The sequence below is a fragment of the Bison bison genome, unplaced genomic scaffold (genome assembly GCF_000754665.1).
Source record: "Bison bison bison isolate TAMUID 2011002044 unplaced genomic scaffold, Bison_UMD1.0 scf7180017864180, whole genome shotgun sequence".
In the NCBI taxonomy this organism is placed as follows: Eukaryota; Metazoa; Chordata; class Mammalia; order Artiodactyla; family Bovidae; genus Bison; species Bison bison.
The window spans coordinates 14,846,984-14,874,507 of record NW_011494752.1 but is presented as its reverse complement, the minus strand read 5'-3'; the positions used below and the strand labels follow the sequence as shown (position 1 = coordinate 14,874,507).

The 27,524-nt window shown below is 45.3% G+C and overlaps 1 protein-coding gene across 1 annotated transcript in view; it reads right to left on the bottom strand.

Moving 5' to 3' along the window:
• Positions 1–16,894, bottom strand: part of PIK3R5 (phosphoinositide-3-kinase, regulatory subunit 5) — a 74,870-nt gene extending 57,976 nt beyond the window's left edge. The window contains exon 1 of the mRNA XM_010843196.1: positions 16,763–16,894. The gene's annotated coding sequence lies outside the window, so the exon portion shown is untranslated. The remainder of the gene's footprint in view (positions 1–16,762) is intronic.
• Between the last annotated feature and the right edge of the window lie 10,630 nt (positions 16,895–27,524).

The window sequence follows — 27,524 nt, the reverse complement described above, 5'->3', positions numbered from 1 at the left end:
ACGTGGTAGGACCACCACCAAGAAAAAAAAATTCTTAAAAAAGACAGGATAACTTGATAGAAAAGTGGGCAAAAGACTTGAATAGACCTTTTCCCCAAAGAGGATCTCCAAGTGGTTAGTAAACACGCCAAGGTGCTCAATTTCATCAGGCACCAGAGAAATGCAAATTCAGGCCATGACGTGATGCCACCAGACCCACCTGAATGGCTGAAACAAACAAGATGGGCACACGCTTCAGGATGTGAAGCACCTGACCCCTCATGACTGCAGGTGGGGTGTGAACTGGTCCAGCCACCTTCCAAATGGAAGACACTACCCACCACAGTACGACCTGCACCGGCCACGTAACATTGCATTCCACCCCCCGGGTACATGCTCAGAAGATACGCACCAGAAAGTTCAGAGAGGCACCATCGAAAATAACCTCCAAGTAGACCCTTGGAAGGTAGGGCATCTCCGTGTAGGTTTACAAGAGACAGGTACGGTGGAGGAGGCACAAGGTCAATTAGCAAAGCTTCTCCAAGAAGGTAACTCCCAGTGGTTGACTCCAAGTTTCCACTGCAGGGGGGGCTCAGGTTCAATCCCTGGTTGGGGAACTAAGATCCTGCATGCCGCACAGCATGGCCAAAAAATAAAAATTAAAAAAAATTTTTTAAAAAGAAGGTAACTTCCGAGATAAGTCTACAGGAATAAGCTGCCTTGGGATTCAGGCACGGGGTCGGGAAATAGACAGAATTAAGAAGTACAGACAGCTTGGTTCCTGCAGGGAATGCCCAGGCATTCAGAACTACTGGAGAGTAAAGGATGACACAGGTATGGGGAGATAAAGATGCCCAGGCTGGGTGGTAGACGGCGAATGGCTTTAAATGTCAGGCCAAGTGCTTAAGGGTTTAGTCCAGTGCCACATGGAACTATGGCCAAATTTTCAGTGGGTGAATGTCTCACTGACCTTGGAATTTAGATGATCGCACCAGCAAGGGGATAAAGGGGAGTCTGAGATGAGACAGGGTCCGCCAACACAGAGGGCTCTAAAGTCAAAAGCCAGTGCTTAAAATGAGTTGAGGATGGCAGATGAGTATAAATACCTCTCAGAGTCATAAAGAAACTTGAGGTTGTGAAAGGGAACTGCTACTGATACTCTTTGAAGGATCAGAGAAAATGAAAGATGTACGAGAGAAGGACAGGATGAGATAGAGAAAGACGGGAGAGACGCAAGAAAAGGCTGTCCCAGTTTTGGAGAACTTAACAAAAGTAGAATCTTGGAAACTACAGTCTCAGAGTCTGCCAGCCCCCATGACATCATTCTCTTTATATTATTAAGAGATAGTTTGTGAACAACATTCAGGGAAGGATCCAGGGACTACCAGGAGCAAGAATGGATTCACTAAGGGGGTGACTCAAGAAAATGCACAAAAATAGCTTATATGAATTTTAGCAAGTCCTGCTATAGGCTCAAAACGGTGCAAAAAAAAAAAAAAAAGTGAGCACAATAATCACAAGATAAATGGACTCACCTCTGGCTTCAGAACCTCACCCAAGAGAGCCAAGGGTCTTCATCTGTGGGGTCACCTCTCCTAAAATGCCAGAGAACTCTGCTTTTGGTCCTTTATAGCAGTGGTCCCCAGCCTTTTTGGCTCCAGGGACAATTTTTCCATGGACCAGGAGTGTGTGTGGGGGGATGATTTCAGGATGATTCAAGTGCGTTACATTTATTGTGTGCTTATTTCTATTATTATTACATCAGCTCCACCTCAGATCATCAGGCATTAGATCCCGGAGGTTGGGGACCCCTTACAGCATGTCATGGTAAAAACTGTGGTAAATATAAACAACATAAAAGTTACCATTTTAACCATTTTAAACTATACAGCTGAATGGCATTTAGTACATTCACATTACTGTGAGACCATCAGCACCATCACCTCCAGAACTTTTTCATCTTCCAAAACTGAAATTCTTTCCCACTGAACACTAGCTACCCACTCCACTCTTTCCCAGCCCCTGATAATCACCATTCTACTTTCTGTCTCTATGAGTTTGACTACACTACGAACTTGTAGTCAGTTCGTAGGTTGAATCAGACAATATTGTCTTTTTCTGATGGGTTTCTTTCACTTAGCATAAAGTCCTCAAGGTTCATCCATATTATAAAATACATCAGAATTTCATTCCTTTTTGAGGCTAAGTACTATTCCATTGTATGTACAGATCTCATTTTGTTTATTCCATCTGTAGACAGACATTCGTGTGGATTCCATCTTTTATAACAGTATGCCATTTTCTTATTAATGGTTTTCAATAAGGCTTAGAAGGTAGGCTTTTGTGCAATTGAAGGGATAAATAACTTTTATATAACATTGAAGATTCAGAAAGATCTCAAACTAGTAAAGTTCAAACGTGGATAAGACTCATAACTGTCTTTCCATATCCATTCTCCCTTATTCTATAGTAATGTAATTTTTAGAAAATTTAGATTATATTTCCCAGATTCTCTTGTAGCTAATTGTGGCCATTTGACTACATTCTGGCCAATAGAATATAAGTAGATGTTGATAAGTACAATTTCCAAATCATGCTTTTAAAAGGGATAGGCGTGCCTCCTCCTTTCTCTTTCTTCCTTTTGCTAGCTGGAATGCAAATCCAATGGCAATTGCTAAAGCAGCCATCATGCACCCTGAGATGAAAGCTACATGTTGGGGAAAACAAAGCAACAAGATAGAAGGAATGTAGGTGATCTATGAAGTCGTTGCGTAAAGACTGGACCCCTTATGCTCAGACTTTTACATGAAGGAGAAATAAAGCTCTATCATGTTTAAGCCACCATCATTTTACATCTCTCTGAAATAACAAAGAAACCAATATACTAACGAATAGTTCAGTCACCACCAAGTTCTCTAGAAGCACAATTGTATTTGTTTGTCCATTACTGTGTCATTTAGATACAGCTGGTGGGATTTTCCCCAAATTTGTAGGCCATGTTGTAAGGTCTGACCTTAAATAGAGACCACACGATGTACCCAAAATTCCCTTATAAAGAGGCACATCATAAAAGCTGAAGTCATCCTCCCGAGAAACAGCCCCTATTTCCCATATAGTGTGCCCACTTCTGTGTATCCCACTCCAAGGGGAGCAGCAGTAATTGAGTTATCTAAAGGTCAGACATTCTTCAGAGCAAATTGGCTTAACTAGCTAGTACTGAAGCAACTCAAGTTGAGAGGGTACTGTTTTGGTAAACGTTTAGAGATAATCTCTTACTGGTGATAAGAAGGTATCCTGAAAAGAAAGTATAGGTGTTACAAAACTCTTCCTCCCTAGACAAGATCGAACAGTTCAGTGAAAAATTATGTCCTCCAAACAAAATCATGGAGATAATACAAAGATCAATGATTTCCGGGGAGTGGGGAAGGAGAAGACTAGACAACGCACAGAGAAATTTTAGGGCATTGACAATACTCTGTATGGGGTGTCCCTGGTTGCTCAGCTGGTAAAGAACCTACCTGCTAGCATGCAGGAGATGCAAGAGATGTGGGTTCAATCCCAGGGTTGGGAAGATCCCCTGGAGAAGAAAATGGCAACCTGTTTCAGTATTCTTGCCTGGGAAATCCCATGGACAGAGGAGCCTGGTGGGCTACAGTCCTTGGGGTCACAGCCACACATGACTGAGCACACATGCACGCATGTAATACTCTGTATAATATTATAATAATAGATATATGTCATTACATTCATAAAATTCATAGAATGTAAAACTATCAAGAGTGAAACCGAAGGTAAACTATAGACTTTGGGTGATTGTGATATGTCAGTGTAGGTGTATCTATTATGGCTGGGATGGGGGAAGGGCTGGGAGTGGGGATAGGAGCTTGAGATTGATATGTACACACTACTATATTTAAAACAGAGAGCTAACCAAGATCTACTGTATAGCATGGGAGCTTGGCTCTATATTCTGTAATAACCTGAATGGGAAAACAGTTTGAAAAAGAATGGATACTTTATGGGTATTACTAAATCACCTTGCTGTATACCTGTAACTAACACATCATTGTTAATCAACTATACTCCAAAATGATAGGATGAAAAAAAAAAGAAAAAAACTATATTCCAATATAGAATACTGAGTATATTCCATAATGTCTTGAGTATATTCCATAGTGTTCCAATATTCCATAATGTGTTATGAAAAAACCCAAATGAATCTTTTGGCCAACCCAATAAAATTTTTTAAATGTACATTCGTCCTTGGTGTAAAAATATATGTGCCCGTCTGGTGAGTGATGTTGATGATGTGCGGGGCAGGGGGTAATATGACAAATCTGTACCTTCCTCTCAGTTTTGTTGTAACCTTAAACTTGTTCTAAAACATTTAATTAACAATAATAACGTTCCCACCTCCATCTACTGAATAGGTCTTAGGAGTAAGCAGTCAATGAGAAGTAATCTCATCTTGGAAAATGCTGGGGGGGTGGGGGTAGGGGGAGGAGGAAAACCGGACTCTCTGAGAGGACTGTGCCCTGGACTCAACCATGGTGCTAGCCCAATCCTTCAACATTCCCTCCACAGGAGCCTTGAAGGGAAACCAGTAGAGTTGAGGCTTGGTGCAAGAAGGGGCATTCTCAGCCGCTACATCCATCTCAGGGAGGACGCAGGACCATGACAGCACCTAAAGGAAATGGAAATTGGTGGCATCTCCTTCTGTCTCCATTGCACCCAGTACTTGGCCCAGTATTGAGGGCTTCTTTCTGTCAGTTCCCGCAGGGCCCCGCCATCTTGTTTTTCTAGCCCACTCGAGTGCCTCCTAGAACGACCTCCTCTCCCGACCGCCAAACTTTACCTCCCATGCCTTGGACCTGAGCTCCGCAGCCTCATTCGTTCAGAAACGTGTTTTTTTTTTTCTTCATTCCATACAAAGCTCGTCCTCGCTCAACACGACCTCTCGCCTCCCTTCTCAGCCCCACCCCCTAGGCCAACCTCTGCCACTTTCAAGTAGGAGGTTTGAGTATCAGATTCTTAGAGGGCTGTGCGTGCTTGTTTTTCTTCCTTCGTGCTTTACCATAAACCTCCCTGCACAGACCAGTATTATCGCACCGTGATGCGCAGGCTGAGGTGTTGACGGCGCGGGCGTCCCTAGCACCTCTGCCCTGCTGGGGTGCAGCTTCTGTTTTGCATCTTCTCTCTACTGGGTTCAGAGAAAGCAGTCACCAGAGAAAACAGCCACAGGGCACCAGAAGTCACGTGATGGGGTGAACCCCATCCTTGGATTGCCTGCTCACTAGAGAAAGGTCACGGGGTCCCCCCTGTCCCCAGGCCCGAGAGAGCACGAGGTACGTTCCCAGAACTTTCCAGGCGCTTATGTCGGAACCCAGGGATGGGGGCCCTGGACACAAGCCCCTGTTCTTGGGGGTGCCGTGGTGGTGGTTACAGCCTGGTGGGGGGACTGCCCCCTCGGCCCATTTCTCTGGTGGATGAGGAGAGGGGTGTACTTGCCATGTCGAATGAACTCAGAAGCACTACTGGGAGCTTCTCTCTCCTGGGGAGATCTTTCCACTACTCTCTCCTTCCCCCAGAAAGCCTTCTTCTTCTTCTTCTTTAAATATTAATTTTTTTGGCTATGCTGGGTCTTCGTTTCTGGGCAGGGTCTTTCTCTAGTTGCGGAGAACAGGGGCTACCCTTCGTTGCAGTGGCTTCTCTTCTTGCAGAGCACAGGCTCTAGGCGCACAGGCTCAGTAGTTGTGGCACACAGGCTTAGTTGCTCCAGGGCATGTGGAATCTTCCTGGACCAGGGATCCAACCTGTGTCCCCTGCATTGACAGGCAGATTCTTAACCACTGGATCATCAGAGAAGTCCCAGAAAGCCTTCTTTCCTCTCCAAAGCAGTAAAGAAAAAGAGAACCTTCTCCTTGTTTACCCTGCTTGGGTGTGACCAAGGGAATTTCTTTTCCCTCTAAAGGGTTCCACGTTAAACTAGCCGGGCTGCATTTATGAACAATGCTTTAGAAGTTGTAAAGGGCGATGTGCAAATTAATTATCAGTCACATTTAATTTTCTCCCGGTTCAAAAACCTGAGGTCATTCCATGTTGCCCTTGGCTTCCTAGAGGGTCAGCATGGCCAGACACCCCACCTTGGGATGTCTGAAGAATCCCAAGAAATCCTCCAAGCATTTCTTTGCCCCAGTGCCCCTGAAGACACAGCTCCTGATTGCCCCACAGTCAGCCTGGTAGGCGGGACAGGAAGCCCCTCTGCCTTGTAAACACCCATGTTGCAAACAGACACTTCCCCAGGCTCCTCTAAGGCGGGGTCACCAGCTGGGAGTGGCTTGTTTGGGCTTACCAGGGGTGCCCAGATGCTGTCTTGAATCTGAAATAACTTAGAGGGTGGAACAGTTTCCCAAGGATCAAGGACTTAGCAGTTGGAGTTTCCCAGGGGCTTAACGCGTCTGAACCCCACCTCCCCACCTGTCCCCTCCACCAGCCTGTCTTGCCCATACTGGAGTGCAAAGACCCAGGACTTTGCCCCTTTGAAAGCGGAAAGTGTTAGTTACTCAGTCATGTCTGACTCTTTGTGAGTCCATGTACTGCAGGCCACCAGGCTCCTCTGTCCATGGAATTCTGCAGACAAGAATACCAGAGTGGGTTGCCATTCTCTTCTCCAGGAGATTTTTCCAACCCAGGTCTCCTGCATTGCAGGCAGATTCTTTATCGTGTGAGCCACCAGGGAAAACCAAAAGGATACCCTTACCTCAGGTGGGACCCACAGAATCCAGGGAGATGCCTGAGAATGCATTCTCAGAGGTTGACTGAATCCCACAAAGCACTCAGATGCCTGATCATCAGCCACCGGGGCTGACCCAGACTTCCTGTGTGCTGGGTGCTCCACCAGGCAAACATTTATTCACCGCACATGAACTGAGCATCACTAGATGCTGGCCCCTCAGTGGGGAGTTGGCGCTGTACAAGATGGTTGGGAAGTTTTCCTCACCGGGAGGAGAAGGGAGAAATAAGAATACCCATCAGGTCTTGGGGAGGAAACTGAGTCAGGCCATCTGGCTGGAGGAGAGAGTGTGGATTCACGGAGAAGATTCTAAGAGCAAGACTTGGCTTTGAAACTCCAAACACAAGACCTTGGACTTTGGACTTTCCCTAGGAGGCAGGTGGCACCAAAGGCTTCTGAGCGTGGTGACAAAAAGAGTTTCATTAGAAGAATCTCCTGGAGGAAGTGAGGAAGACAGCAGGGTCCAGAAGGCCCATAAGCAGGCCTAGGATGCTGGTGACGAAAGCTGAGTTGGGTGACAGAGAGAACTATAGGGAAGTGAAAAGAAGCGAGAACCAAAGGAAGCGCCATCAAAGCTGGCTGGACAGTAGGGGACAGGAAGAGGGAGGGAGCACTCAGAGGTGACTGCAACGTCTCCACTCCAGACCAGGAGTCTGGTTTCACTAGACATCCCCAAATGGGGAAGTCTGGAGAGGAAGCCTGCGTCGTGGACGAAGAGCTGGGCTCTGGAGTTGTATTGATGTCGAAATGGTAAAATTGACCAGCATGGACTTGGACATGTGGGTCTGGGTGAGGGAGCTAAGCATGACCTGGGACAGCAAGAAGAGGAGCGTGCACAGGAATGCCAGGAGGTGCATATGGTGAGGAAGAGGCTCTAGGTCAGGATGTGTGTGTGTGCTCAGTCGCTCAGTTGTGTCTGATTCTGCGAACCCATGGACTGTAGCCCTCCAGTCTCCTCTGTCCATGGGATTTCCCAGGCAGGAACATTGGAGTGGGTTGCCATTTCCTTCTCCAGGGGATCTTCCTGATCCAGGGATCGAAACTGCATCTCCTGCATCTCCTGAGCTGGCAGATGGATTCTTTACCACTGAGCCACCTGGGAAGCTCTCTAGCAAGTGGTGCTGGGCATCAAATGCTACAGAAACTGCAAAGAGATGCAAACTAGCAGAAAGCCATTGGAATCTGCCATTACAAGGCCACCAATGACTTCAGAGGAAGACTTCCAGTAGAGAGGCCTGGGTGGAGGGAGGCAGGCCACCACTGTGGTCAGAAGGACTTTAGCCTCTGGGAGTCCTGCCATGACATGGGTAACATGAGGGAAGGAGCGGGTCCCCTCTCTGCTTAGCTCATCAGAGCAGCTCCTATCAGTCTACACTTGGAGAGAAGACTTTGTAAAACTCATAGGATGTCAGAATATAGATACAGCCCCTTGAGCCAAGAGGGAACAGGCTTAGGGAGATGAGCGGCTGAGTGGGGGACAGCTAGGACTAGAGATCTCAGCTCCTACTCCCATTCAGTAGTCTGAATATCACACCACAACCCCCCTGTGTTCACTTAAGCACAATAACAGGCGAAGGAGAGCTCTGAGTTTTGGGTTTTCTCAAAATGAAACTCTCAAGATGTCAGTACAGAAGTGAATGTGAAATGCAAAGGCCCATTAAACGTTGGCTCAAAAACCCCAAGAACAAGAGGCCATTAACTCCCCGCGTGACCTGGAGGTGGATCAGATTGGCACCGAGTTTCTGTGGGACAGCCACAGAGGAAGGTGTCTCTGAAGTAGTCCATTTTATCAGATTGGTTCAGAGGAGCCAAGAACAAGAGACTCCCCCCTGCCCCTCACCCAAAAAAAGTCCATTATCAAGCACAGGAGATGGGCAAGCATCCCTATGTCCAGCTGTGGCTCCAGAGTCTTACCATGCATGGCTCTGGTTTTCTAACCAATACCGAGCTCCTGCTCTGGGAGGACAGGCTCTGAAGACGGGCTGCAGGATTTGTGAGGGAACTGCCCAGCTTTGGGATTTGTTTATTCAAGGCCACTGAATTTCTTAAATTCAAATTATGTTATCAGAACAACCAACTTTTCTACAGCCAGTAAGACACAGTCACCAAGATTTGGAGAGTTAGAGGTGCTTAGAAATGAAGTGATGTGTCTCTATTCTCACAGCTTTCGTTTCTACGTCTGACATACGTTTTCCTTGAATGTTTCTCCCAATGGGGAACTCACTACCACAAGTCTGCCCATTCCATTGTTATTCTGCTCTGAACTTCTCTAAGCTCTTCCCTGTGGTAAGCTGAGATCTATTTCCTCACAATTCCCTTCATGGGTCCCTTTCCTCCTAGGAGAACGACCTCTACAGGGCAGGTCTTCACCTTTTCCAAAGAATTATGCTTAGTCCCGAAGTAGAGTGTTAGTTGCTCAGTTGTGTCCGACTCTTTGTGACCCCACGGACTGCAGCCTGCCAGGCTCTTCTGTCCATGGGATTTTTCAGGCAAGAATACTGGGTTGCCATTTCCTTCTTCAGGGATTGATCCCATGTCTCCTGCATGGATATGACTTCTCCTTTATGTCCTCTTCATATAGAAAAACATCTCTCCTTCTGTAAACATGCGGTATTGTGCCATCACTACCTTGGTTACCTTTCTCTGGGTATGAGATGGTTTATCAGCGTCCCCACTAAACACAGCACCTGGCCTTGCACCACTCTCCAGATGGATGGAAGCATCTAAGAGTGGAAATGAGCCTTCCCTCAGCTGAAGGGCAGGAAAAGGAGAGACTCACGGGAATCAGTGGAGAATTGTTGAAGGCTCAAGAATCAAAGATGACTCTGAGGTTCCAGCTTGGGAGCACGGAGGTGCTAGGTGTGTACCCGGGAGGACTAAGGAAGAGAGAAGAGGAGAGGAAGGCTTGGGAAATGGGAAACCGAGAATCCAGTAGTGGAGACCTAAGACTAAGCTCTTCTTCCAACTTCCGAGACACAGACCATGCCCTGCTCTGCCAGCTGTCCCCAGAGCGCAGGAGAAGATTCTCATGATCACTCACTCGGTTGTGTCCAACTCTGAGACCCTGTGGACTGTAGCCCGCCAGGTTCCTCTGTCCATGGGATTATCCAGGCAAGAATACTGGAGTGGGTTGCCATTTCCTCTTCCAGAGGATCTTCCCAATCCAGGGATTGAACCCTCATCTGCCTTGGCAAGTGGGTTCTTTACCACCAAGCCACCAGGGAAGCCCCAGGAGAAGATGAAATGCCTCCAAAATCACTTTGCATAAACAGCACATCAAAACATGACAACAGCAGTACAAAAGAGGAGAATATGGGCCGACCTTATCTGTGAGCACGGATGCAAGAATTCTTAAAGGCATAGCAGCAAATCAAACCTAGCACTGTTCTAAAAGAACAAAACTCCTTGACTAAGCAGAGTTCACTCCAAAAGGGCAAGCAGGGCTGAAGAGAAGGAAGTTAATGATGTAACACATCACGCAAACCTACCTCAAGGCGAAAGAATACAAGGCTTTCCTAGTGGATGCTTCCAATTGTAACTGGCAAACCTAACTTCCATCTGTGCTTTAACAAATCCTTAGAAATGAGGAATTGAAGAAAACTTCCTTTACACGTGGCACTTGACTTCAAGGTATCAGCTGTAAAGAACTACAACCACATCAGAGAAATAAAGGCCCACACTCACGCCAGTCCCTGAGAACAAGGGAGGCCGTGAGAATATTTGCAGCAAAAACACCAGCAGTGGCTGCCTCTCTGCTTCCTGGATCGTCTCTATTCATGAGAATAGCCACCAACATGCACCTTCTCTGGTCTCGTTTCTAGCCTTAAGTCTAGCTCCCTGGCTGGGGGTAGGGGAACCAGAGCAGAGGGCTTCTTTTAAGGATACCACTAGCCAAAGTAAGGGTTTCCCTGGTGGCTCAGCAGTAAAGAACCTACCTGCCAATGCAGGAGGCATGGGTTCGATCCCTGGGTTGGGAAGATCTAGTCTAGTTATTCTTGCCTAGGAAATCCCATGGACAGAGGAGGCTGACGGGCTACAGTACATGGGGTCGTACAGTTGGACACAACTTAATGACTAAACAACAACAACTACTAGCTAAAGTGATGTTCTTCAATCATCTTGGAAATGGATTGAATTCAAGATTCAATAATAAACCCCGGAAGCGTGCACACGGCTTGTGAGTGGTCCCCACACCGAGCCCTGAGATCTCCCCAAGGAGAGATCCATCATTCTCACAACAGCTGACTCCTGCATGGAGCCAAAGAAATCAGTGTATAGAAAGTCCTGTTTTCCAGATCAGAGGTTACTCACCTGGGTTCCCTGGTGGACAGCAGAGGTCTGAGAAGACCCAGAGGTTTTCTGCAAAACTTTGAAAGAGCATGCGTGTGCGTGCACACGTGTGCCTTTTGTGGGGAGATGGAGGGGATGATCTATGGCTTTATCAGCTTCTGAAAGAGGCCCATTATCGAGACTGAGTTCGAAAGTCTCCCATAAGAGCAGCAGGTGTAGATGTAATCTCACCCAGAAAATGCACTGAGGAGGAGGGTGGCCTCAGCCAGGCTGCATGGAAGTGGCTGTGGGGAGATTTGCCTGATGAGAGTCAAAACCACCAAGTCACTCAGGAACAAACGCTCAGACCCAAAAGCCAGAGGTACGTCCACAGAGACCTTGGGGTCCTGGGAAGAAAACCTGGAAGGAAGAAGGATGTGGGTGCTGAGAGGATGACTTCGTAGGAAATACACAAAATCTGGGTTGTAAGGACAGCAACTCTGAGAGGGACGGAACGAAAGGCCAACGGTGGTTTTCTGTGGATGGAGGCTCCTTTTGCTATGGATAGCCAATGTGAGAGCAAATGCAAGGGACTCCTGCAAGGAGCCCCTCAGCAGCAAAGGAACGTACTCTCTGGTGATGATCAGTGCAAAGGAAAAGGGAGGCGCCCCCTCATAGTGTTAATGACCTTCATGCGACCTCGGAGGAGGGGGAGAGACAAGGAGAGGGGAGATGGGGCGCAGGGGATGGGTCTCTGGTTTATGCCAGAGTTAACCTCACTTGGTTTTTGTAGGAGAGGAGGCCCCCACACCCCACAGAAATAAAGGAATTCCTGAGAGGGTGCACCCAGAGAGGGCTTAGCACATGTCTGCTCAGTGTTGGGGATCATTTTTATTACCATTGGTATTTTCTTCTATATTGTATCTCTCAATTCTCAACTCGAATGTGACTTCTTCAGGGAAGCCTCTCCTTAATCCTTAAACTATATGGGGTTCCCTTTCCATACTCGCCCGGGACCTCATCATTCTCATGATGGAAATTACACGATAGGTATCTAGTGTCCTGCCCACTAGACTAATTTCCACCAGGGGAGGGGGACTTCCCTGGTGGTCCAGTGGTTAAGAATCTGCATTCCCATGTAGGGGATGTAGGTTTTATCCCTGGTCGGGGAGCTAAGATCCCTTATTCCACAGGGTAACTAAGCCCAAGCGCCGCAACCAGAGAAAAGCCCGCAATGAAGACCCAATGCAGCCAAAATGAAAAATTTCCAGGAACGTTATCTGTCTCCCTCACGGTCCTCAGAGCCCCAGCACGTACCTGGCACATGGAAGGTGCTCCGTGCAGAGGTGCTGAGCCAAGGAATGGACTGTTGGAGATGAGGAAGGGGCCATAGAAAGCATCCGTGCACGCTTCTAGGGAGATGGGGAAACTGACACTTTTGATGTACATGGACTCAACCCAGGGTCACAGGGCTAGAAATAGGGGAATCAGGCAGAAACACAGCCCCCCTGACTCCACAGGAGGCAGAAGCTGCCTTCAGCTGTCACACCCCTGCCCTGCCCCCGACAAGGAAACCACACAGACTCATTTGCCTAGGTCAACAACAACAGCAGCAAGACTCTTGAGGACATGAAAATGAAAAGCACACCACTCCTTCCGGACCCCACCCTTCTGCCCCCCACAACACCCTGTGCTCCGCAGCCCCCTTGGCAGCCCCCACTATTGCTGTTCGTGGATTTCTCAGAAATCCTGGGGAGTCTGATGGTGACAGCTGAACAGCTGTGCTGAGCATCAGAAGGCCCTGGTGAGCCAGCCACCATGTCACTGGTCAGACCCTGCAGGCCAGAGGGGCCAGTGCTCCGGGAGGACAAGGAAGGCATGGGGAGGACGGAAGGATGGCGTGGCCAGTGCTGTGGAGTGAAGAGGGGCTTAGGGAAGTCTTCAAAGATGATGAGGCTGAAGCTGGGCATCCAAGGATGAATTCATGGTCTGCCAGGCAGGCAGTGGACAGGAAGGGCAATGTGGTGGGAAGGAGCAGCACGTGCAAAGGTACTGAGGTCTGCCCAAGCTTCAAGAGATGAAGAAGGCAGGGTGACCTGAGCTGGGTGGCGGAGGCCTTGCTAGGCATGCTAAGGGGTATGGACCTTCTCCAGAGGGCCAGGGCAGCTCGGGAGGATTTACAGCTGGAATGTGACCTGTTCAGCTTTGTCATCTTATATCCCCATGAGAGAAGCTGGACTGGGAGTTGGGGAAAGCTGGAGGCAGGCGTCTCCCACTAAGGACAAACCCTAAAGCTCAAAGCCATGCACCCCAAGTGCTAGATGTGGTAGACTCAAGAAGGACCCAATGTCTGCTTGGTGCCACTGGTCACCCACTTCTTCCCATTCATCGGCCCTACCCTCCAATCTTGTGCACTTTGCTACAGCTACACCTCACTTATCCGGAAGGCACTTGGCTGATAACCCAACTATCCAGAACCTTCCGGCCACTAGCCTGGAAGCAAACAGAGAAGACCTGTAGATGGCCACATTCAGGCTCCCAGTCAGCCCCACAAGCCATGCCCTCCACACCCACAGGCACAGGCAGAATACCCCTTGGGCTGGGTCATCTCTGGTTATCCACCCAGCCCTGGCGCTTCCTAGCAGTATCATCCTGGTCCTTAGTTTCTTCCTTCATGAAATGTGGATAATAGTTGTAGCAACCTGAGTATGGCAGTGAAGATGAAAAGGAAATGGAGAAATACTTAGCCCACTGCCAAGGACCATGAAATGATAGCTAAAGGGGAAAAGGACAATAAGATGACAAAAATTTTGTCCTGAGCAGACCCAAGGTATGCACAAAATGGCAGGTAGAACCGTTTAATATTTTCAAGGAATTATTAAATCACACACCATGTGCTAGATTTATAAAGGCAAGCAACACATTTTACAAGGATTTCTTTTAAAAACTGGATACCATGAAAAGTTTTGGTGTTTAAAAGGTAGAGCTGGTGGAAAAAGTGATACGTGCCATTTCACTTACGAGAATGATGTGGTTCTGTGTGTACCTCTGTACATCGAAAGCGTTCCCCATATTTGCAAAATACACATCATATTTAACAGAATCGAAAAAGATGCCATCAATTGTAAGATGCACCATTATTTTAGGCTTCCTTAGTCACTCAGTGGTAAAGAATCCTCCTGCAATGCAGGAGATATGGGTTTGATCCCTGGGTCAGGAAGATCCCCTGGACAAGGAAATGACAACCCACTCCAATATTCTTGCCTGGGAAAGTCCTATGGACAGAGGAGCCTGGCGGGCTACAAGAGGTGGAAAATGACTTTGCGACTACACCACCATTATTTTGTGTGCCAGAAAGAAATATTGCCACCTTTTATAATGGTAAGATGCCATAGATGGTAAGATGATTTCAGAGTTGTTAAAATGTGAAAATGCGTACATCTTCACATCAGTGGAATACTCTAATAAGTAATATATGTTTGCTGTGCTGTCTCAGCTTGCCTCTGGATAGAAGTCAGACATAGTCTTTCCTTTGTCCACTCCCCATGCCATCTATGCCAGAACCTCAAACCTCTTCCTTGAACTGATGACAATCACTCCATCTTGCCCCTCTAGATACTTCCTTGCTTAAAAAGCTGATCCAGGCTTTCAGTCTACCCACAGCTGAGCCAAACAAGTCTTCTAGTTCACAGAGGTCCCACAGAAGTCTGGCCAGCTCAGTCCTTTGTGGGTGAGGCTCTCTGAACAAAGACCAAGTCAGCGCTCTTTGAGTGTTCCTCTGAACCCAAGCTGGAGCCTCTAACGTTGGGCTGCCCAGGCAAAGGTGACTGCCTCTCCTTTTTCCGCATCTCTGCCGGAAGGCCAGTGATCAGACTAACCTGGGGCCATGGAGCAGCCTCCAACAGCCAGCCTCCTCCTCCACATTATGACCCCTGTAGTAAACCCAAACACACTGGTCACCTGGTTAGCTTCCGCTTGATTCTTCTCGAAAGAAAAAAAAGCGGGGCGCATGCTGGGGAGAGACAGGCAAAGAGACAGAGGTCTTTCTCTGTCCACTACAGCTTGTAAAGAGAAGACAGTTCTTTATCCCTCACCGAAGAGATTGGCAAGGATCTTAAAACCCTGATGAGGGGCCTTCCCTGGAGTCCAGAGGTTAAGAATCCCCCTTTCAATGCAAGGGATGCGCATTCAATCCCCGGTCAGGGAACTAAGATCCTACAGGTCCCCAGGCAACGGAGCTGCCCCACAACTAGAGAACAGGAGTCCACACAGCAACAAAGAGCCCTCAAAACCAAAATTTAAAAACAACAAACAAAAAACAGTGAGGCCTGGCACACACAGACTCTGCACTGCCCCCAGAATAACCATCCTGGTTAGTTATTCTTCAAGAAGCAGGGGAGGGTCTTCTGAGCAGGAAGAGAGAGTGGACCATTCAAAACTGTCTTCCGGAGGAGCCACACCGCAGTGTCCCCGCTGAGGAAGCAGGTAAGCCCGAGACACCCACTCCCTTGTTCTGCAAACACCCAGGGCAGCTCCCTGTGCATTCGCCCTGCTCACACTTTCTCATTTGATTTGCTCCCTGAGGTTGCAGGTTAGGGCCCATTTTGCAGACAGGGAAGCAGGCTGGGAGAGGGCAGTGTGATGCTCATGAGGCTCAGGGTCACACAGCTGGGCACAGCTGGAACCCGGGCCTCCTTTCCAAAGCATCCAGGGTTCCCAAGCAATGGCACCAGCCTCATCACTTAACGGATCTTATTCAAATTTTAGAAAAATACAGATTCCAGATCCCACCCTTGGAAAGCTGTACTGTAGGGGGTGCCTGGAGAAGGTGTGTTTTAACAAGTTCTGGGAACCAGTGCCCTTCTGGGTAGTCCCGGGCCAGGAGGAGGGAAGGTGTGGAGGAGAAGGCAGAGTGACCACTGCAGGGAGGGAAAGATGGGGGACCCAGACAGAACCCTGGACGCAGGTAGACCTGGCCCCAGTTCCGGCCCTCATTTCGCCCAAACCCACTCCTCCTCTCTGCAAGAGGCTTGTAACTTACTTGATACCACATCCTGCTGCTTTCATCTCGCCTTCCTTTTCCCTCTGAATAATCTCCTTCCTCCTACTGACCTAAAGAACTTTATTTACCCGAGGCCTGGGATGGGCCAGCGCGCACGCGCACGCGCACACCCATGCACACGCGCACACCCATGCACACGCGCACACAGAGTCACGCAGGGATACCGAGAGGGTGTAAACACGGATAAGCTGACAGCGCCAAGAGTGCGCTTCTGGAGAAAAGCAACCACTGTCTGGGGGCCCACGCTCGCTGGAGGTCCTGGTGACTGAGGACCCCTGATGCCAAGGCTCCCAGAGAGAGAGCGCTCCCAGACGGGAGAGCAGGCTCCTTGACCCGAAGACACAGGGCAGCCTCGAAAGAGGCAGCAGGAGGCTGCGGTCACAGTCGGACCGCACAGACGCCTCCAGCAGTGGCTACTTAGGTAAAGATGGACAGCCGGCATACCCTTCTGTCTGAGATTACTGGGCACGCGTGTGTGCGAGTCGTGTCCCCGGCAATGGGCCCTATTCTCAGAGGCAGAAGACGGCAGGATCTGTCCAGCGCACTGGCTGCAGCCTGTGCTTTCACGGCGCACCTGTCTCCAGGTGTCCGCGGGCAGCTCTGGCTCTGCCTCAAGCCCCTACGCGTGCACTCCGCGTCCCCGCGCCCCGGCCACACACCTGCAGTCCCCGCTGGGCGCCGAGTCCCTCTCCAGAGGCGACTCCCTGCGACTCCGGGTACCGTCGCGACCACCGCGCCGGAGCTGGGGACCCGCGCGGCGAGTCCCAGCATCGATCGGGGCTCCGCTCAGACGGCGGACTGGGGGCGGGGCCATGCCGGGGCGGGGCGGGGCCATGCCAGGGCGGGGCGGGGCAGGCCGCCCAGCCGGACTCTCGCGCCACCTGGTGGCCGGGCGGCATCGGCCTGGCGCCAGCCTGACCCCAAGCATCCTCGGAGTCCGGCCCGAGCCCACCGCGCGTATGAGGACGCCCAGCTCTGAGCTCCTCTGCCCTCGGAAGGACAGGTCCTGGCTGAGGGCTGGCCAAGGCCGGAGGGACGCCAGCGACCCTCCCCCACGTCGCCCCCAGGAGTAAGGTGAGGCTTGACCAGGGGGAGCGGAAGCGCGGCTTGGCAGGGCTGGATGGGTGGGCGGAGCGGGCGAGGGGCCTGGGGTGGGGGCTTCGGGGAAGGAGGAAAAAGGGGAAGCTCCGACGAGTTGCTTCCTTCTCGCACTGCGCCCCAGCGCCCCACTTCCTCCTCCTACTTCTATTTTCTACGGGTGCTCTTAACCTTTAAAATGCCTGCACCCCTGCTGTGCACACGGGCCCGCGACCCTCGCCCTTCGTCCTTGGGCAGAAATCTTTCCAGAAATACCAGCCCATCCAGACTTTCCGCCCGGCTGCCCCAGCCTCTGGTCTGACTTCCTCACCGTCCATCACCAGTGGCTGTGACTGCAGCCATTTCTCCTGAAGGCGGGGAGGGGTCGTCTCCAGGGTCCAGGCCCTCTTCTGGCGCCCTCCCCGACCCGTTCTCCCCACAGGCCACGCGAGCAGATGTGTTTTTTTACCCAGAGCCTGAAGAACTCTTAGGGATCCCGGAAATCACTGCTCTTCCCCATGCCTCCGTTTCCTCGTTACAAATTAGGAATGAGAAGGTTGGCTGCTGTTGTGCGAGCAGCTCTGGCGACGAAAGAATAGCAGTTTATTTCAGAGGTCACAAAGGGCGAGGCTGGAATTTCCATTTTCACTCTTGAATGGGACTTGTGTCACAATATCTGTTAGAGGCATTCGAAATCGGCCTCAAGATCAGCCGTTAGTGTTGTCAGAAGCCACAGCCCTACCTGAGGCTTTGAGAGATGGGACTGCCAATGATTTTTCTTCTCCTGACTCACTCAATACCAAGAAAAAGCAACTTCCCCAAAAACACAGAAACAGAAAGTACTCGTGAATGAGCACAGAGAACTGGTCCTAGCCACTGTTAGAGACGGGAAGGCGCTCAGAACCTCGAGCACTTCTACTCTTGCATGGACCACCCAGAGCACCCACCCCCCACCGTTTTACAAACAAGGAACCAGAGCCACAAAGTCTGTGAGAAGACATCCTGGAGGTCTTTCATCTTGAGAAGGGTAAACAAGGACTCTGGTCTCCCCAGTCCTTACTTTTTCCACCACAAAAAAAAAAAAAAGAAAGAAGGGGGAAGAGGGAGGCAGCCCAGAGGTGGCCAAGTTGGGAGGAAGGGCTGGAAGGGCTCTCGAAGGGGAAAGTTAGTAGCAAGAAAGACACAGCATGAGCGGGATTGACATGGTGGATCCTGAGAGTGCTTTGAAAGCTACAGGAGAAGTTATGGCATCCTTGACTTTTTCCATATCCTTGATGTCCCTGAAACTGGAGGTGGAAGAAAGCTGAAACAGAATTGCCCACTAGGGTTTACTATCAGGGAGCTGGGCATCTCATGAAGCCCACTTGGTCCCATCCCACATCAGGGGGACTTCTGTAGTGGTCCAGTGGTTAAGACTCCTCACTCCCAATACAGGGTACCTGGGTTGGATCCCTGGTCAGGGAACTATATCCTGCATTCCACAACTAAGAATTCCCATGTCACAGCTAAGACCGGGTGCAATCAAATAAATTGAAAAAAAGTGGATCCAGCTCTCCTGTTAACCATCCCCACTCTCCCCCTCAGCTCTGTCTGTGTCTCCCCACCCCAAGAGGGCAGAACAACCAGGAGATCTGATCAGCACTTGACAGCTATTGGCCAGGACTTTGAACTACAGCCACCCAGGACTGGAGCAGGGTCAAGAGCTACACAGCTCAGATTCAAGGACAAAACTAGCAAGATGGTGTTGGTTTGCTAGATAGAGTACGGTATTTCATGATAGCATTGTGGGTGCTCTCTGCCTCCTGAAACAAGCCCAATGGACATGTCAGAACCCCCCCCCCCGCTCCTTTTTCTTTCCCCTACATATCTTTTTCATGTTCTTCTTACTAGTTTTTTAGCTGGTGGCATCTCACATTGTATCTTTTCAACAGGCACAGTTTGTGTATTGAGCATTATAGGAATATTCTTCACTTCCCCTGAGAATTACGTGTGCTTCTGTTTCTCCTGAAGCTCATTTCCCTCTTGGTCTCTTGTTTTTCCGCATTTGCTAGGGACATGATTACACACTTTCACCTAATTCCATTATAAGAAAAATAACTACACAAATATAAAGTCTGGCAACTGACCCTTGACCTTGATGTCTGGGAACAATATGGTATGGAGACAATAGGATGTGAAAAAGATGTAAATGAGGAGTCCTCTACAGTAGCCCCCTCACCCAGGGGGCAACTTTAGCTCACTGTCATCCTATGAGAATGCAGGACTCACATGGTCAGATTTTATCATTTGTAAAGAGAAACCAAAAATTGGAGCTCTTAGTCTGAAATCTCCTGATTTTTAAATGCTGGAAACTAATTTAACACAGTATTTTACACACACACCCCCCCCCCCTTGCAAGCCAAACCAGACGTGACCTGCCAACTTTCAGTTTGTGACATCTGTTCTATATTATACAGGTGGGAGCTGCACTGTGAGACCTCAGTTATTCCTGTTAATGTGAGCTAATTTGTTCCCACTGACTCAAGAGATACAGTTTACGCAAGGGGCTGGGGGAGGGGGTGTGAATGTTAAGAGTTTATTAATATTGTTCATCATATGAATAGGACACAGGAGAAAAACCACATAATTATCCTAATAAGATGAACCCTGATGAAAACTCTTAGTGATTGGGAATAAAAAGACTTTGTCAAGATGATAAATGTATTTATTTCAATGCAACAGACAATGTGATACCTCAGTGATGACCTGGAATGAATAATATAATCCTTGATAACAAAGACAACCCTATGAAAACAAGGAGCAAAACAAGGATGTCACACTGTGAAGAGTGTGAAATTCAAGGAAAAACAATGAGAAGAAAAATAAATGAGATGTGAATTTGGGAAGGAAGAGACAAGCTTATTATTTGCAAAAGATATGATTGTCTAGCTAAGAACCCATATCTAATGGATTGGGGAATATTTAGAACTTATATGCAAGCATAGTAAAGTAGTTGGACACAAAAATAAATATATGACTTTCAATAGTTTTCTATACAGAGCAATGACGAAATAGAAAAAAGTTCATTCATCCTAGCAATGAAAAAAGCCTAAGAAAAGGAAATTCAAGGGGCCCAGAATAGCTAAAACTACCGTGAAAAAGAACAAAGTTGGAGGATTCAAGCTCCCTGATTTCAAAACTTACCACAGAGCTATAGATAGATTTATAGGTCGATGGATAAAGTTGAGAATCCAGAAATAAACTCTCACATTTACAATCAATTGATTCTTGTTAATATAGTGGTGAGTATCCCTGCCTGTTACACAGGAGACTAGGATTCGATACCCCAATGGGGAGGCAACACCCTTCTTGGGGCCTCAGTGGTGAAGAACCCACCTACCAATGCAGGAGACATGGTTTCGATCCTTCTGTCAGGAAGATGCCCCGGAGAAGGAAATGGCAACCTAATCCAATATTCTTGCCTGGGAAATCCCATGGGTAGAGGAACCTGGCTAGCTACAGTCCATGGGGTTGCAGATGTGACTTAGCGACTGAGCACACGTGCATGCACTCTTTTTGATGAGGGTGTCAAAACAATTCAAAGAGGGAAAGAATTATTTTCAAAAATGATGCTAAGACAATTGGATAACCATATCCCCCCCAAAAAGAAACTGAATCCCTACTTCCCATTACACATGGAGATTAACTCAAAAAGGAATAGAAAAACTAAATATAAAAGTTAAAGCTATAAAACTCTTAGGAGAAGATATAGGTGTAAATCTTCATGACCTTGGACCTGGCAATGGTTTTTAAGATATAACATAAAAAGGGCAAACAACCAAAGGGAAAAACAGATAAGGCGAATGTCATCAAAATTTAAAACTTTTGTGCTTCAAGGACCCCATCAAGAAATAAAAGACAACCCACAGCATGGGAGAAGATTTTTGCAAATCATATAAATATGATAGAGACTTTAGAATATACAAAGAATTACTATAAATGAATAATAAAAAAAAGCCAATTGAAAAATGGGCTAAGGATATGATCAGGTATTTCTTCAAACATCTATAAATGACCGACAAGCATACGAAAAAAATGCTCAACATCATTAGTTATCAGAGAAAGGCAAATCAAAACCACAGTGGAAACACCACACCCATTGAATAAAAAGATTATAACAAGTGTCAACAGGAATGTGGAGAATTTGGAGACCTCGTACATACATGAATGCATCTGAGAGTTGGACCATAAAGAAGGCTGAGTGGCAAAGAATTCATGCTTTCAAACTGTGGTGTTAGAGAAGACATTTGAGATTCCCTTGGACAGCAAGGAGATCAAACCAGTCAATCCTAAAGGAAATCAGTCCTGAATATGTATTGGAAGGACTGATGGTGAAACTGAAGCTCCAATACTCTGGCCACCTGATGTGAAGAGCTGACTCACTGGAAAAGACCCTGATGTGTGGGAAAGATTGAAAGGAAGAGGAGAAAGGGACAACCCAGGATGAGATGGTTGGATGGCATCATCAACTCAATGGACAGGAGTTTGATCAAACTCTGGGAGATGGTGAGGGACAGGGAAGCCTGGTGTGCTGCAGTCCCTGGGGTCACAAAGAGTCGGACATGACTGAGGGACTGAAAACAACATGCATACATACACTGCTGATGGGAATGTAGAATGGTGCTGATGCTTTGGAAAACAGTTTGTCAATTCCTCAAAAGGTAAACATAGAGTTACCACGTGTGCCCTTTGTGCTAAGTTGCTTCACTTGTGTCCAACCTTTTGCAACTCTATGGACTGTAGCCTGCCAGGCTTCTTTGTCCAAGTTACCGTATGATCCAACAATTTTACTCTTGGGTGTATACCAAAGAGGAGTTAAAACATGTGCACACAAAAACTTACATACAAATATCTATAGCAGCATTATTTATTAGCCAAGAGGTAGAAACAACACAAAAACTGACAAATGGATAATTCCTCAACTGATGAATGGATAAATAACATATTGTATATTCATACCATGTAATATTATTTGACCATAAAGAGAAATGAGGGACTGACATGTTACAGGATGAATGAACCTTGAAAACATCATGCTAGGTGGAAGAAACCAGTTACAAAGTCTTCATACTGTATAATTCCTTTTATGTGAAATGTTCAGAATAAGCAAATCCATACAGACAAAGCAAATTCGTGGTTGCCTAGCACTGGAATATTGGAGGAAAATGGGGAGTGAATGCTAATGGGCATGGGATTTCTTTGTTGTGGTGGGGAAAAAAAAAGTTTAAAAATTGACTGCAGGGAGTTCCCTGGTAGTCCAGTGGCTAAGACTCCACAGTCTGAATGCAGGAGGCCCAAGGTTCAATCCCTGGTCAGGGAACTAGATCCCACAGGCTCCAACTAAGACCTGGCACAGCCTAAATAAATAAATAAGTATTTTTTAAATTCTAAAAAAATTGACTGCAATGGTGATTGTACTAAAAGCCATTCACTTTAAAATGGTGAATGCGAACCATGTCTCAATAAAGTAGTTATTTTTTATTTTTTGGTCATCTCTGTTTTTTTAAACTTTTTATTTTGTATTGAGGTATAGCCAATTAACAATCTTGTGATAGTTTCAAGTGAACAAAAGCTGTTATTTTTTTAAGTGATAAACTTTATTATGGGATACAAAGGAAGCCTTATTAATAGAAAAACATTTATGTTCTGGGATTGAAAAATGATATTATAAAAAATATCTATTCTTACCAGTGGAGTATGTAAATGTGATATAGTTTCAATCAAAAGCCAAAGAAAGCTTCTGGTGAGAAGAGGAAAAGGAGATTGATAAAATGACTTTACATTTCGTCGTGAAAAATAATTGTGTGAGGATAGCCAAGAAACTCCCTCAAAAGTTTAGCCATTAAAAAAAGTTTAGTCATGAGGTAGAAGTTTCCATCTGACATACAAAAATGTTCCATGTACCACAGATTGAAAGCATTACATTTCTGGGACTTTGTCTCATAAAAATTATTTTTTTAATTTGAATTTTATTGGCTATAGTTGATTTATAATGTTAGTTTCAGTGTACAGCAAAGTGATGCAGTTATACATATTCATATATTCATTCTTTTTCAGATTCTTTTCTCATATAGGTTGTCACAAAATATTGATTAGGGTTTTCACAAAAATTCTTGTCCAGTATATGAGAGGGAGTATACATACATACATAGCCTTCCAGATAAAAATGGCAGATGGTACTGATAAAGGAAATAGTCCCTTTCTTTTTAATAATGTAGAACTATTGGATAAAATATAACAGCAAACAATTTAAATACAAAGCCAGACTAAAAACCAATAAAATGAAATCTCCCAGACTGATAAACAGGCAAAAAAATAAACACACACTACAAAAAACAAAAACAGCAAGAAAAAGGAAAAAAGAAACAGAAAAAATGAGACAAACAGAAACCAAGCTAAAATGGTAGAAACAAGCCAAAAGATACCAACAATCATGACAAATGTAAGTGAAAACAATGTGACTATTAATAGAGACTGTTGGATTGGAGAAAATGAAGTCCAATTGCTTGCAGTTTATAAAAAGATCAATGGGGCTAAGTTGATCAGTCAGAAACAAACACAAGTATCTGAAGGAATTTAATATATGGTAAAGAAGATAGGCTCGATCATCCAACAAATAGGCTAGGACAGCCATTAGGAGGAAAAAGACAAGTGTAGTTTCTACCTCAAATCTTATATCCCACCCCTAATTCTGACTAATTTTAGATCCATACGTCCAAGTGAAAATAAGGGAAGTGCAGAAGCAAAAAAGGAAATGTGTATATAACATTGGAATTGTAGCTGGCCTTTTAAAGCATGAGGCCAAAATCAGAAATTATGAAGGAAAAGACTGATTTGTGTATAGAAAAGTAAAATAACTTCTGTCCATGAAAAATCACATAAACATTAAATGAGAAGGGAAACGGTATGCGAAGGCAAAATGTTTGCAATGAGTGTTAAGCATGCCATCCTTAATGTAAAATATATTTTTTACATTAAAAAATACATATCCCAAATAAAAGTGGTCTTAGCAGATCAGACAGTTCACCAAAGATATACAAGTAGCCATAAGCATGTGAGAAATGTTTATAAGGAAAAAATGTAAATTTAAACAGTGAGATATAAACGTCCATCTGACAGCCAGGCAAAGATAAGAGAAATTATATTACCCAGAATTTTCAAACATTTGGAGACCCCAAATTCTCATAAACTCTGACTGTAAGTATATGTTTGGTATTGTGTATGGAAACATATGGGCTTCCCTGGTGTTTCAGACGGTAAAAGTATCCGCCTGCAATGCAGCTCCAGGTTCATTCCCCTGGTCGGGAAGATACCCTGGAGAAGGGAATGGCTACCTACTCCAGTATTCTTGCCTGGAAAATTCCATAAACAGAGGAGCCTGGTGGGCTACAGTTCATGAGGTTGCAAAAGTACTTGTACTTTAAAGAGTATGCAGTAATTCTGAATTAATTCAGTAATTAAATATGCCCAAGAATATTAGTCATCAGTTTGCTTATAAGTATAGCAGTGATAAATTATAAGCAAAACTAGTGTTTAAAAATAGAGAATTCATTTTCAAATATGGTTAGTTTTACAATAGTAAAATATTGTGAGCAATTAAATAATATTTCAAGGACACTTTCATGAAATATTTTTATATAATGCTATTAAAAGTTGAATAGTTTCAAAACAGTACATAACCTATTGAGCTAGAGATTACATTTCTGGGAACCAGGCTTACAAAAATTTTTGTGTATGAGAGAGAGAGAGAAGGTGTGTGTGGGTGTACATACATACAAACGGCAGACAGTACTGATAAAGGAAATTGTTCCTCCCTTTTTAATAATGCAGAAATACTGGATAAAATCTAACAGCAAACAATTTAAATACAAAGCCAGACTAAAAACCAATGAAGTGAAATCTCCCAGATGAACAAGCATATAAAAAATAAAACTGACACACACTACAAAAAGCAAACAAGAAACAGCAAGAAAGGGGGACAAAAACAGAAAAAGTGAGACAAATAGAAACCAAGATAAAGTGGTAGAAACAAGCCAAAAGATACCAATAATCATAATGAAGGTAAGTGAAATAATGTGATTAATAATAGAGATTGTTGGATTAGAGAAAATGAAATCCAGTTACTTGTAGCCTATAATAATATCTGAGTTATTAAGACACCAAAGTTGAAAGTAAAAGGCAGGAAAAAAAAAAAAGCAAATCATAACTAAAATAAAGGTGGTTAGTTGTCTTAAATTCAGATTGAAATAGGCATTATTAGAGTGATACATTCTGGTGGTTTCATTTACCAACAGGTAAAAAATATATAAACCTGTACAAAACTAATCTTAAAAATCTAAAATATGTGTAAAGCAGTAATGAAGCGGAGGACATGGAGAAATTGAGAAAGGCACCATCATCGTGAGGGATTTCAACAAGCTTCCCTGAGTTATTACTACTTCAAAAGATAAAATGTAATAACTGTAGAAGATTGGATCAAAACCAAGCTGGATTTGATGAACACGGAACCTTGCACTCGATAATTTAAAAATCACATTCTTCTCAAGCACACATGCAGCCATGACCAAAGTCATCACTTGCAAGACCGCAAAGCAAGTCTTCACAAATTTCAAAGAACTGATGTCATGCAGACCACTTTCCCAGACCGCACTACCATTAAATTAGATGTCAACAAATAGACAGTTTAAAATGACCATAAACCTTGATGTTTCTGAATGACTCCTGGTCAGAAAAAAAAAATCACAATGGAAAGTTTTTTTTAATATTTAGAACTGAATGATGATAATATTACATTTCAAAACTTGTGAGATACAATAAAAGCGGCAAATAGAAGGAATCGTATGGCCTCTTAAACGCTAATCTGAAAACAAGAAAGGCTGAAATTAATTAGCTGAGTTTCTAAGAAGTTAGACAAAGGATAACAGAATAAGTTCCCACCCTGCCCCACAAAAGGGCTTTTATAAATAAAAGCCAAATTCAAATACAAATCAGAGAGAACCAAATAAACAGAAAGACGATTCTTTGGAAAGGCAAACACATATCTGGCAAGATAGATGAGAAATAGAAAGCACAAGTAAATAATAATCGGAATGTAAAAGGAGATGTAGCTATAGATACAGTGAAGGTTATGAAAATTATAATACAGTTGTTCAGTAACTTCATGTGAATGCATTTTAAAACTTAGATGAAATAGGAATTTTTTTCCCAGAAAAAATAACAATAAAACTAACTCAAGAAGAAATACAATGCCTATGATTCCAAAACTTACTAAAATATTGAAGCAGTAATTTTAAATCTTTTCACAAAGGCAATCCCAAACGCAGGCCATTTTACAGATGAATTCTAGCAAACTTCCAAGGAACAGTTCATTCCAATCATGTACTAACTGTTTCAGATGACTGAAAAAGAAGAAAAAAGAGTCCCCAAGTCATTTTATGAGGCCACCATGACCCTGATATCCAAACTCGATAAAGATAGTAGAAAAAAGGAAAACTACAGGCCAATCTTGTTTGTGACTCTAGATGCAGAAGTATTAAGAGGGTGAAAATAAGTATTACGACCACTTGGGTTTATCCTAGGAATGCAAGGGTAATTTGACACTAGAAATTCTGTGGTGTCCTTCATCATATAAGCAGTGTAAAAGGAGAAACACTGTACAATTTTCTGATTGGATGCTGAGAAGGCATTTGGTAAAATTCTCAAATTTATGAACAAATAAAAAAACCTCTCAGAAAACTAGGAGTAGAACTTCCTTAACCTGAAATAGGATCTCTATCAAATACCTATAATACACAAATAGTTTTAATAAGAAATTATTGAAGGCATTCTCTTTATTATTTTACTTATTTATTTGGCTGTGCCAGGTCTTGGTTGCAGCACGTTTCCTGACCAGGGATCGAACCTGGACCCCTTGCATTGAGAGTGCCGCGTCTTAGCCACTGGACCAACAGGGAAATCCCTAGCATCCTCTTTGAAATCAGGCACAAGCAAAAACATAGATGAACCTTGAAAACTGTATTCTAAGTGAAAGAAACCATTTACAGAGGACCCTGTGTTGTGTAATCCTATTTGTATGCAAAAGGGTCAGAACAGGCAAATTCACAGAGACAGAAAATAGTAAATTGGTGGGTTACTTAAGGGTGAGATGTGTAATTATTTGACTGGATGCTGAGAAGGAAAAGGGGAAGGGGAAATGGGGAGTGATTGCTGATGGGAGTGATGAAAATGTCTATTTTAGTCATGGTTGCCCCACTCTGAATATACAGAAAACCATTTAACTGTATACTTTACATAGTGAGTTGTCTA